The following is a 12,119-nucleotide window of genomic DNA, read 5'->3' as shown; positions in this document are numbered from 1 at the left end:
TAAAGTTTAACAATGGATTTCACAGTTTAATATAAAACTATTGTTGTCATACCATGTCCAAGGTTTGGTAGGGTAACTTGGGGCGAGATGTGACAATATTACCTCACTTAATGCGAACATTTAATTCTTATGGATACTTCCAAACCAAATAAGTTAGGGTTGGTAACTATTGGGATTGGTGCCATAAATCTCGTAGGGTGTAGTTTGTAATTGTATTATACAAACATTTTGTTTATTTAATAAACTATGAGATATTTTATTTGACATTTAATAGCATTAAACCCACAAACCAATAAATTAACATCCAAGGTTATCTTCTATAGCTTAAACATGTGTATAGAGACATACAGGAAGATCATATTTAATTAATAACTTAAATGGTTTGTAGTAGATGGATAAGGTTGGAAACTTTATGTTGGTGACATTACGAGTATAACCCACTTTGTAGATGTTATAATTGTCGTAAAATGCTATAAATGATTTGATCCTGATCATTCATTTGGAGACATGTGAGCGGGGGTATTCTATACAAAGGAGTTTGTATAAGACTTGGCCACAAAATGATTAGTGTCATTATATAACATCGTTCATAATAGAGACTTACATTTCACCAAGATGACCATAGGTGACATGACCTGAATCCTAGGTGAGTTGTGATCTCCTGTTTATGAAGGCAATCCTGTGATTTGTAAGGGTGAGAGTAGCTAGATCGCCGACTCAACAACCTTACCATTTAGGTGGCATGATCTGAATCCTAAGTGAGCTGGGAACATAGCTACACAAGACGAAATTCACTCCTTCCTCAAAAACAGGGAAAGTAGATAAATTTTTTCCTTAAGGGTTGATTCTGGAGTTTGAACAATATGGTGTCACATCCTCTCTTGGCCTGGGAAGCGTTTGGTCATAGATGGACTATGACTTATTGTTCATTAGAGGAATTAGTGGTACTTAAGGAGTTAGATTTAACTATAGGGGCGAAATGGTAATTTTGGTCTAGCTGTACATACGAGCAATTTGTGAAGGGTCATCGCACTGTTGATTGGTTATATCTAATGGATACATAAATATACTTGTAGTGCAAAGTGTACAGCTGTCGTTTTCTAGTGGAGTGTCTGAAAGTTAATGGATGTTGAGTAATTTAATTCAATGAGTTTAATTAATTAATTAAGTATCATTTGAGCTTCAATCTACAAATTCTTGAGGTCCCCTCTGTAGCTCAACGAAGATTAAATGAGAATCAACTTTGGATTAATTTGAATTTTTCATATGAATTGAGGAAATTAATTATATGTGATATAATTAATTTAATTTAATTATATATGATATAATTACTATAATGTATTTGATACATTATAATATGAAATTTATTTGAGAGAAATAAATATTTGAATATGATTCAAATATTAATTATATGAATCGATTCATATAATTAAATTTAATATAAATGGATTTATATTAAATGTCATTGGTGAGAGAATTGAAACTATAGGTTATATTGTATTTCATACAATATAGAAACAATAGGTTATATATTATATGTGATATAACATATAGTTATGTATATATGTATAATAAATTAGTTATTATATATATAATATATTAATGAATTAAAATTTAATTTAATTTAATTTGAATTAATGAGATGGAAAAAACTTCCCTCCCCTATTCTCTCTCAACCCACATACTGTGTGGGTGATTGCATTAGGGATTGATTTTATTCTTCTTCATTTGTTTTAACATAGAAGAACTACATAGGTTATGCAAAATTTCCCAGAGTTTTTTGAATCTTTTTCTCCTCTTTCAATCTTCTTTCCCTCTCCAAAAATCACAGAGCCCACAAAACTCTTGTGATTCTCATCCCAGGGAATACAGAGGTAACCAATTGGTGGTGGCCATTTAGAAATTGTTTTGTTCGTGACAAATCTTGGAGAGAAAAAAGTAAAGAAAGTGTTCTTCAAAGGATATCATAATTCCTTGTCTTTCGTTTTAATTTTCCATTTAGCATGTTGTAATTAATTTTGTTGCATAATCGTTTCTGTAAACTTATTGATTCTATAAAATTGGAATTTGGGACTGATCCCCCTTTCTGCTTAAGAACCTTAAGGACCTTCACCAGTTCTTTCAGCAATAAGGTGGGGCAGGGTTGAGGTCCTCCCCATCTCTGTGCCCGTTGAGGATGCACTCCCCATCCCTGTCCCCATTGGGATTTCTAATTCTTGTCCAAACCTCATTTCCCATTTTGGGTGTCAGAATCGGGGAATTCCCATTCCGAGATCGAGTCCCCATGAGAATAAATTCCTCGTTTTTTACTTTTTATTCTTAATTATTATTTTCATTAAAAATCAATTAAAATTTTCTATGCATATTGAAATCGTAAATATTTTAGCTAACAAGTTTGAATTAAGGCATGTTACTTTCGTGTTCTTAAGAAAATGGACCAAAGTTAAAAATCGAGCAAGTGTTGCATCTTTAGCATTCTACGATCAGCCAAACGAAGGGGTGTGGATCCCGAGTTCCTAGGCTAGAACCCTTTATCAATTTTTTTTTTAATTCAACTATTTACTTTTATGCAATTTTTATCTTTGTATTTAAATTTCTTGCAATCACACGATAACAAAAAAAAATATCCCCCATTTGTTACCTAAAGAATTTGACATTAAATCAAAGAGAAACACAAATGCTTCCTGTGGATCATTTCGACCAACTATTAATATAGTTTTAGTTAGTTCGGAGTTATAAATATTATTTTATTGGAAGAGATGAGTTTACAACACCCTTTCTTTGGTCCTTACAAATTTGTCTCATTTTTGGGGAGTTGGTTACTTTTTATTTGATTTGTTTGAAATTTCTTTAAAAGTTATATATTAGCATGTATGAACTTTCATGTTGTATATGACCCATTGTCTTGGAATTTCTAGATTTCTATGTTTCACAGATATTAACTAGGAGGAGCGACAAATTAAGTGACAAAGAAGAGAATAGAGGATGACGGAGGAAGAAATTATTCAGTCTTTATTAAAAATGATTTCTTTGATTCTTAAATCAATTAACATAACACCTACACCTACAAGTCTTTTATCTGGATTGTGCTGCTCAAGATAAATCTTTTCTTTTACCTAACTACTAATTACTAATCTCTTGAAATTAAATAATCAAGTAAAGCTTTAAGTCTCTTCATCAACAACCTCTACCACTATCCAACTACTCTAGTGTGTTCAAATGATAGTCTAGCATACATGATCTAATATAAGACCTACTTGTTAAAGCAAATTTTAAATCATGTAATCATTCGAACACTGACCAAACATTCAAAAGCATTAAGAATGATCATACTAGAAAATGTTACTGCAAATTAACATTAAAGAGTCTGAAGTATTTAACACAAATCCATAAAAATCATCTAACCCTAGAATAATGAAAGATTCACTTAACATGGCTTCTATGGATGGAACCATAGCAAGAATGTAGAAGTATAGAAAATAATCCAGGATACAAAAGGGAAAGAAAGGGTTATCCATGGCTTTGATTCCGTCTCAGTGATGGAATTGACCCTTCAATGCTCTCCATCAACTTTGGGACCAAGGAATCTTTGTATTATGCTCAAAACTCTTTTTCTTAGCCTTAAAAACTCCAAAATTTATTGATGAGTAGAGCTATAAACCCTCCTTTAAATAGGCTAACTCTCTTTCTTCTTCCATTGTTCATTAAAGATTTCTCCTAATCCCTTAATTAACCAATTAAACAATTAGTCCTAATTTAGTTCTTAATTGATTCGTAAATTTCTTAATTTCTTGGGTTTTCTTAACTATGACATTCTTGAAACTCAAAAGACTGAAAATTCAAGCATGATTATATGAATGTTCTAAATTAGTTGATTCTTTCAAGAAATTAGGAAAAAAAGTCCAAATTTTCAATCAAGATAATTAATTCTTGCAACCTAATTACAATTTTGCTATAGAACCATTTTATTTTGCATACAAAAATCAATTAAATCTAATTTTTATTTTTAATTGATTTCATTAAAAATCTTAGCAAGAACATTCAAGAACAACAAATTACATAAAACAAATTGAAGAAAAGTCTCAAGAAATTGTTAATCTACATAATCCCTAAGAAAGAAATTACATACTCATGGAGAGGCAAATTCATCAAGAAGTCCATTGAGTCTTGCATTGAAATGTACAAAGATTGAACAAAAATTTGACAGAATTTCTCAAGAATTACAAAGAAAAGCTCTCAAGTTTGTCAAATTGATATCTCTCTATCTATGTTGAAATCTGGAAAATCTGAAGCTTTAATCTGTTGAGGGTCATAGCGTTGCGACCCTAGGATAATACTCACTCCAACACTGGCTTGTGCGAGGCGCGCGCGCTTTTTATTTGTTTCCATCAATATCTGGAGCGTTGCAACGCTGGGTATAGCGTTGAGACACTGTCTTGTTTTGCAACATTTTGGTGCATTCTATCTTATAGAGTTGAACTAGCGTCGGACCTAGTTATGGAGAGAGCATTGTAATGCCTCGAGTGGTGCTAAAGTGTGTAAATTTGATTCTTCTGAGGGGTAGAATGGTAATTTTTATTTTTTTTCTTCTATGTTGATTCTTTTGACTCCATTAAGCTTGAAACTTCTCGTAACGACTCAATAGGTGTCGAGATTGGATTTTACCTATAAAATAGACATTTTAAACAAACAATTAAGATAAAATTGGGGGAATTAACACTAAGAAAATAGCTCTTTTTAAAACCGATAAAAAATCGAAGCATTGAACTGATGAGGGTCGCAATGTTGCACAAGGCGTTGACTCCAACGCTATGTTGCACAAGGCGCGTGCGCATTTTATTTGTTAATGTCTGGAGCGTTGCAACGTTGTGTATAGCATTGCAACGCTGCCCTATTTTTGTAGCATTTTGATGCATTTTGTCTTACAGTGATGAGCTAGCATTGGGTCTAGTTATGGTGAGAGCGTTGTGACGCTCCGAGTGGTGTTAAAACATGTTAAATTGGTTCAATTGAGTGATACAATGGTTTTTGTCAACTCCTTTTCTTCTTAGTTGATTCTTTTCCTCAATTTGACTCCATTTAGCTCCAAATTTCTCGTATTGACTCCAAAAGTGTCAAGATTGTTTTTTTACCTATAAAATGGATATTTAAGCAAACAATTAATATAGAATTGAGGGAATTAAAATTACGAACATAACTCTTTTCAAAACCAATCATGCTATCTCTTTTGGAATGTACTGTCATCATCATATAGGTTGATATGCTGAGAATGTTTTTTCATTTTGTATGTTGGTGTTAATTAGTGGTTTAGTTTAGTCGTTTGTTTCACGTATTTGGATGAAATTAAGTGTTTTTATTGTGAAGTTGAAGTTTTGTTATTTTATTTGTATACTTGACATTAGTTTAGTTGACTGGTTTACATTTGTATGTTGGTGTTAATTTGTTGTTGATAATATTGTTATATGAGTGAGTTGAGTTTGAGATTGATGTATAGATAAAAGGCATTGAGTTTACATGAATATTTTGTTAATGTTTTTAAGTTGAGTTTTAACTTTAAGTTGAATTTGAGATTGCGGCTTATTGCTTACCTTTTTACAAAAATAGTGGTTATTGGCACTCTTGTTTTGCTTGACCGGAATTAAGTATTATTCTGTTAACATAGGTATGGTTATTCAAATTTCTATTCTTTGAGTTAGTTTGCCATGAATTAAGTTATGGTCCTTTATTTGTTTGGCATAGTCTTCTTCTTACATGGTTATTCCATTTTCCTATTCTTGAAAGCTTCTAAATTGCATTGAGTTTGAGATTGAGATTAGTATATAGCATATTGAGTTTGAGATTAAAAATTTGTATACGTAGGTCGGTATAGGGATAAATACATAATTTTATATTGAGCATGAGATTGTTGTGTTGTATATTGAGTTTGAAATTAAAGTGTATTGGAGGAGTGAGTTGGTATAGGGGTAAATGCATAGTTATGTTTAAGTTTAAATTGAGTTATAAATTTTATATTGAGCTTGAGATTGGTATATGGTATACTGAATTTGAGATTAAAGTGTGTGTGGGTACGAGATTTCATAAAGTTTATTTCATTTTGGTAATTTTCATAGGCTGGATTTAAAGTTGGCATAAGGATAAATGCGCAACTATGTTTTAGTTGGGTTTTAAATTTTATATTTGGTTTAAGATTAATTTCGAGTTTATGTTTTGTGGATATTATGTAATGTTAAGATGAATCTTACTATTAATTGTTTATTTGACTAAATTTGTAAGATTCAAACATGTTTTGTGGATATTATGTAGTGTTTCAGAGAACTAATTAACTGTATCTGCATTGTTCATTTTAGTTTATTTTAGATTTATTAAATTCAAACATGTTGGAGATTTAGTAAATAATAAAACTAACAAATAAAAAATTATTCATTATATTGAGGTGAGTCTACGCAAGGCTCTTTAAGCAGATATTGAAAAATTTGGAAGCTCGGCCTGAAAAAGAATTGAATAACAAGTTAATGACATTAAAATTTATTTTGGTGTGCAATGAAGAAATAAAATCAAACAATCATAGTAAACAATAAACTTATACCAACAAGTGATAGGATGCTCCTGCTTTAGTTATGTACCGCCTGCTCACAGTGGAATATCATTCATTATATCTAGGCTCGGTACCTACACCATTGTTAATAGGAGGTCCATTAACAACCAAACTGTGTCGATTTTCCCAAATTATAATTTGAGGAGGCAGATATGCAATCTAGTCTCGTTCATGTCTGCCCCTTAGATTGTGTGAATGAAGTCGGACGTCCGTGTTGCATGGTTGAGGAATTTGTTGCATCATCCCAAATTGACGCATCACACGATCTGGATGATGCCACTCTACAACAAAGAAGCATTTGAGTGAATATTTGGATGTCCATATCTCATTGCCATCGAGACAGTGGATCAGTGGAATAGTTGGATCAGTGGCCTCTGGAAAGTGTATATCCTCACTCTATTAGTATTGAGCATCTTGAAGGTAGAATCGGTCGTTACGAGCTATTCGAGATTAATTTGGAGAAATTAGAAGCTAATTTGAGCAACCAGACTTTAAAAGGACGTAAACGGACGAAAGCACCCCTGGACGGAGCGTTGCATAATGCTATAAGGCAGTAGCTACATATTTTGGGCAAAATAGGGTAGTGCTGCAATGCTATATGTAGCATTGCAACACTACGAACATCATGACGGACGTGCGCGCAAGGCAGGGTAGCGTCGCAATGCTAATGCGACCAACTCTTATATATATATGACCAACTCTTATATATATATCTCTTCGCTTTAGGTCAGAATGATTCACCCACCTTCAGCCTCCGGCCGAGTTTCCCCTCTCTTCTTTCTTCCATTTATATTTTGGGTGTTTCTTTAGTAATTTATCGAGTAGATGTCGGATTGTATCTTCTTCATCTCCATGGGAAGGTAAGATTTTGGTTTCTTAGCTTAGGGATTCGGAGGAACTCGATGTAATTTTGTGAGATTTTGATTTTTGATGTATACGAACTTGTCTATGGGTTTTAATCCGAATTTACATTTATAATTTGTATGATTTTAATTGTTGATTGACGCCCAATGATTTCGTTGTGTAATTCTAATGTTTTGTGATTAACTTGTAATATATGACACATAATTATAAGGTACTCCTAATGGAAGCAATAGGTTCGTTAGGCAAAAAGGACTACTCATATCACCTTAGAGAAAAACCATATTGATTGTTTAATTAGACATTGGAAGTTAAACACTGATCTTAGCGTAATCCCTAGAACTTAATGCGATTTGTTAATTTGTATGGCGCAGATTTTTTTTCTGTACATTTTGATTACTTAGATAATTAGGACCATTGGTTGGGATTCTAATCGATTGGGCTAAGCATAAACAAGAAGCTTAAGTCATAAATTGGTTCAATGATCTAAATTACATTGGGTGAATCCATTCCTCTAAGCTAAGATATCTCGACTCTTCTATCTTTACTTTTCTTGCACTTTATTTATGTAATTTCGTTTATCAATCCACATCATACCCTCCCCGCCATTTATCTCTTCAACTGAAAACAAGCTTTGATGAACTAATCCTCCGCGTTTCCCTGAGGTCCGACCCTGGACTTGCTGCTTGTACTATCTGTTAGTATAAATAGTTCGTTCGGCGATTTATAAATATTATTTGTGTTGCGAAGGTTTATGGGCACAGGTAAACTCGAACCTACTAAGGTGCTAAGAAGGTATCCACCAGTGGAGATGTTGAAGTACACCCCTAACCTTTTGTTTCCTTCTCTAAAAAAAAGTGTTCATATTTTTTTTCCACTTTTTAAAATGAGCGCTACAATTGAGCACTTAATTTCAAATGGTTTAGAAGTCTTATTTACCATCTACTCATGAAAGATGGAAAAGTTTCTAGTATGCGGGAGTATGATAAATTTTATATACTCCTTTTATGTGCACGTCAACACAGCTTTAAAAATAAAGTAAGATCCATTGAAATTAATGTGAGGTCCATTAATATTTATGTGAATATAGAAAATATGGAACTATAGTTCTTTAAAAAAAAAATGTCTATATTTTTTATTGGACCGAAAGTAAATAAAAGCCATTCTTTGATATCCATTTCCTTTCTCTTAATATCCATTCTTGACACCCAAAAAAATCTGCTAAATAAAATCCTCGATTTCCTTTCTCTTAATATCCATTCTTATTAGTCACATTCAAATTATTACTGATAGATTTGTTTATATTTGCAATTTTTTTAAAATGTTGGTATACACTTGATTATTATTCCTAAAAATGCTACCAATTGCAATCATCCTTTTATTTATTTATTTACTTTAACAAAGTGATGTATCGAGATTGCTTTGAAAATTTTGTACGATTGGCAATTATGGGTAGTAGTCATTTTTATCCCGTCGAGCAAAATACACTTTTGATTCCTAAGATTTGGAGTTAATGTCTATTTGATCAATGAAGATAGATAAATTACATTTTGATTTGGATATTTGGAAAATGATTCTAAATGATTTTAAGTTAATTTAAGCATCAATTGACTAACAAAATTTTGATGTAGCAAATTGAGGTAGATAATTTTTCTAACTTTATATTATTTTTTAATTATTATCTCAGTCTTTATATTATTTTCTCTCTCCCCTCCCTTTGTCTCCTTTTTTCTCCAACATTTTCCTCCTCATCTTTTTGAATGGCTACCGTTTTTCTCTCTTTTTCTTCTATCACATTTTCTATTTTTCTCTGTTCTGCTCAAACATGAAGGATTATGTATAAAAATAGGGTCATTTGAAAACAAATATTTACAAAAAAAAACGAGTGATCTAGAAATTATTTTAAAAAGGAGGATAATTTTTTTTTTTTGTTCTTATTAATTTCAGTCTCTTTGAATATTGTCTTTATAAAAGATTAAACTAGAGGAAAATTTTTTTAAAAAAATAATAAAATGAAAAGTTCCTACTCCTTCCCACGACAAGGCGTTGGCTACACAGTCATATCCTTTTATTTTCATTATGGATAAACCTGAAAATAATGATATAATAATTATTAAAAAAAAAAAAAAATGAAAGTGCAATGCATTCAAATTTGAATTTCTCAAAATGGGAAACCTGCGTTATTATAATTTACTACTTTTCTAGTTAGACCTTTATTTAAGAAGCTAAAAACAATTACTATTACAATATTTTAATTCTGATTTATAAACAGAATATAATAACGGGAGATTTCCAAAAATTGAAAAAATTAGAAAGACTATTTATACAAAATAACAAAATTTTAATATTTTTTGATAGAGGTTGAGAGAAGCCTATGACTATCTATTTGGGATAAGAACTTATAATAGAATCCGATAAAAGTATCAATGTCTATCAGTATTTTTTGTTATTTCTGTAAATAATTTGACATTTTTTTCTATATGTGGAAATTTCTCTAGAATAAATTAAAACTAAGCTATTTATCCGATAAAAGACATATATGTGGAAATTTCTCTAGAATAAATTAAAACTAAGCGAATAGGCTTAGTGGTGGGGGAGACGGAGAGGACATGGTTGAATTGAGGTATGTTTAGGCTTACCCCCAAGATTACGTCTTGTTCCTCGAGTTCCTACTGATCCTCTAATGAACAACTGGTTTGTGATCTAATCACTAAACCAAAACTCTCTCAGTCCAGTGAGAGGGTGGGGCTCCTTGTTCAAGATCTGGATTCAGTACTTGAGAGAACAACCTTTCTCCTATCCCTAAATTGGGTAGACATGAACTTCGTCTTGCACTCTATGTCGTCTTGCACTCTATATCCCCAGCTATCTATTAGCTCTTACCCTTGAAATGGGAAGTTGTTGAGCCAACCCTCACCTATGCAAATCTAAGAATAATCTCGAATAAACAGGAGTTCATAGTTAGCTTAAGATTAAAATCGAGTTACCTAGGCCATATAAGTGAAATAGTCAGTCTTATACAGTAGACAACGTTATAAAGTAAGAATGACTTATTTCTTGGTCCGATCTTATGCAAACTCATTGCATAGGATGTCCCCACTCCTCATGTCATAACATGTACGAATTAGTATCACTTCATATGTAGCACTTTACAACTCTTTGTAACAATTACAGAGTAGATCGCATCCTATAGTGTAACTAGAATAAGACACCAAACCTTATTCATATACTATAGATCATTTTGACAATTTACTCGAACATGATCCACTTTTATGTCTCCACATAAAGTTCAAGTACTCATGTAATAGTCATGGGTCTTAGTTTATTGGATTTAGACTTTCATGTATACTGCGAGTTTTACGACATAAAACCCAACAAATCATTCTCTCATCATCTTCATCAAACTTCTCTAAGAAGTTCAACAACATTTCCCCTCTATTTCTCTTTTCTCTCTCGAACTCTCTAATCTAAAAGAAAGAAAATGAAAGATAGTTATTCAAGGCTATCTAATTGTGTGAGTGCCTACGATTAATCTTGGCCATCAACGTATACGACAAGATCAAGCCTTCACACAGATTGTGCTTTCAGCACATGGTATTCAAGGTAAGGTTTTCTTTCAGCTGGTTTTAAGCTGAACGACTTTTTCAGTTTGGGCCTTGGGGTATTTTTCTAAAGCCCATCAAATACATAGACACAGCCCAACAAAGTGGTATCAGAGCCTGCAAGAAATATACAAGATCAGTCAAGAATTAAAGAAAGTAGATCTTGAAGCATTCAGAACATTAAAGACAACTCAAGATGGCAGTAGCAAGATATGACAATGAGAAATTTGATGGGAAATGAGACTTTAGCTTATTGAGAGCCAATATCAGGGTTGTTTTAGGGCAACAAAGGACACACAAAGCTCTTGAAGACCCAACCAAACTTCCTACCACTGGAACAAAAGAAGAAAGGGATAATATGGAGTTAATTGCTCAAGGAACGCTTGTCCTAAACCTATCAAACAATGTGCTTATAAAGGTTATTGATCAAGATACAACATTTAAAACATGGACGAAGTTGAATGAACTATATGAAACTAAAGATTTTCCAAACAAAACATTGATAGAAAATCTAGATGATTTTAACAGAATTATAGCAGAGTTCAAGAATCAAGGTGAAGACATTAGGGCAGATAATGATGCCTTTGTGCTTTTGAATTCACTTCTAGACTCATACAAAGATGCCAAGACAACTTTAAAATATGGAAGAGACTCAACTACTACTGATATAATTATTTCAGCACTTAGGATAAGAGAAATGGAATTATTAACTAACAAGGGAGAGAAACCTAGTGCTGAAGGCTTATCTGTGAAAGGCAAATCGAAGCAAAACAAAAAGTAAATGGCAAGCAAAATTCCACAGAAGAAGGCAGAGAAAACTCGAAGATTAGATGCAAGTATTGCAAAAAATTTGGGCATCTAATCAAGGATTGCAGAACCCTAAACTGGAAAAATGAACAAAAGAATAAACAACAACAACAACAACAACAGAAAGGGTAGTCTAATCAGTCTGAGGAAGCCTTAGTAGGGAAGACTCTTTTTTCTATTCAGATGCCTTAGCTACATCAAATCAAAGGGCTGATAAGGATGGACTAGCGAAGAACCTAGATTGGATTCTAGAT

Source organism: Benincasa hispida, chromosome 9 (genome assembly GCF_027475165.1).
Source record: "Benincasa hispida cultivar pf3 chromosome 9, pf3_genome.v1.1, whole genome shotgun sequence".
NCBI lineage: Eukaryota > Viridiplantae > Streptophyta > Magnoliopsida > Cucurbitales > Cucurbitaceae > Benincasa > Benincasa hispida.
Note: the sequence above shows the minus strand (reverse complement) of the source record.